Source organism: Montipora capricornis, chromosome 3 (assembly GCF_036669925.1).
Source record: "Montipora capricornis isolate CH-2021 chromosome 3, ASM3666992v2, whole genome shotgun sequence".
Taxonomy (NCBI): domain Eukaryota; kingdom Metazoa; phylum Cnidaria; class Anthozoa; order Scleractinia; family Acroporidae; genus Montipora; species Montipora capricornis.
Window position 1 is genome coordinate 43,731,813 of NC_090885.1, and position 1,891 is coordinate 43,733,703.

The window sequence follows — 1,891 nt, forward strand, 5'->3', positions numbered from 1 at the left end:
CAACTTTTTGGGAACCATGCTTCCAGTCAAGTTGTACCGTTTAACGAGATTTGAAACTGCGCCCTTGCTGATGCGTAATCTTCGCCCAACTTCTGAAAAAGGATAATGCTGGGCAAGTTCTACCACTTGATTCCACAAATCACTTGAAAGTGGGACGCCTCTTTGATAATTTCTTCCTTTCTTCTTGACTGAAAACATATCCCTGGCAGTAGTGAAACTTCACATTTGGGCGGGGAAACTTCAAAGTTTGACACCTGAAACTCAAACGTTTGACGTCACGTGAAAACATGTTTTGAGTGCATGCTTTCACGGGTAGATGCAATCGATGGTATAACATCTAGCATATAGAGCAACACAAAACTTTAACTCTTAAAGCCGTTTCTTGTCAGGCCACAATAGCTGGTTATTTAAAAGATAGCAATTTTGGCATACACTTTTCTGTTGTAATCCACTTGTTATTTGTTCAACTTGTTTTTCTTTAGAATGTGACCTGAATCTGATAATTCCTCATCTGATCATGACCTTGAAGACTGTCCCAGGAAAAAAGATGGGCAAATGATATTCATGTGTTTCGTTAGGTGTAAATGGTTTCTTTATATAGTAATATCCACCAATTGCTTCAAGATATTATGGAGATTACCGACAAAAGTAAGTTGACAGTCTCTTTCGGGTCTCGATTCTTGCAAGGATTGAGGATCGAGGATTCAGGCGAGAATCGAGTCAAAGGAATCGAGAAATTAATGAGCTGCTCGCTTAACTAATTCCTCGATAGATTAATTGCACAAATGCAACTGGGAATACGAATGAAAGAAAAGCCTGCCAAAGTTTCTCGGAGAATGTTGCTCGAGAGTAACGCGGGAAACTGAGCGAGTTTAGTCCTCTTTCGCATCCGGTTGCTGAAATTGGGAAAAAATCACAACGAACGACACTATTCTGTGCGATTGCGGAGGAGATAATTATTCTTCAGCCGTATGATCGAAACATACTCAACAATCACACGGACCGTAAACACTCTTCAACACCAGTTTACTCCGTAGGCTTCTAATTGAGAGTACGATCTGCCTGACAATTTAGCTGTAACCTGCAATGTACAATCTTGGACAAAAAGGTTTGAGAATATTAAAAACAGGGGTTATTTTGCGCACTACGTCCTCAATATTGCAAATTATTAGCGATCCCCCTCCCCCCTACAACCAATGTTGATAAGCCCAGGTTCGACATGCTTTGTTTCGTCTACCAACATTGATCAGGGGGGGTGAGGGCAAAAAGAGAGCTTATTTTCATACTAGTGATCAGATTTTAGTCCAAAAGCAGAGTTTTCTCAACAATTTTGTCCAAGATTGTAGCTTGTTAATGAAAATTATTTCCGTAGTATTTCGAGAGAAAAGTCTTTAAAACTGCATGTATTCCGTGCGATTGCAAAGGAGATAATTATTCTTCATCCATATGATCAAAGCATACTCGATAATCACACGGACTGGATACATGTCATCAGTAACACTGCAGTAGCAGACCTTACTGGAAACAAATATCCTCTGTCTACATGTATGTTAATTTTCAGATTTACAAACACTGTTTGTTTGAACTAAAACTATTCCGTAATGACTCGCTTGATACCCCAAGTTTCATTGCCCGAAATTTTAAAAAATTAGTGAAATGAAAGTTGGATTAAATGAGTGCGGCCTAGTTTGTTTATTCCCTTCCAAGAATAATCAACAGCTACTTTAGTTAGCAAATTGTCCTAGATTATTTTAGGATCTTCAAATTTCTGATTACTACTGGTATTTAACAACCAAAACGGTGAACTTGTGTTTGTTGCAGGAGAAACATGCACGGTTTCATATCTGGCTTTAAAACCTTATAAACTATTTTGTATTAATGCAAACACAGA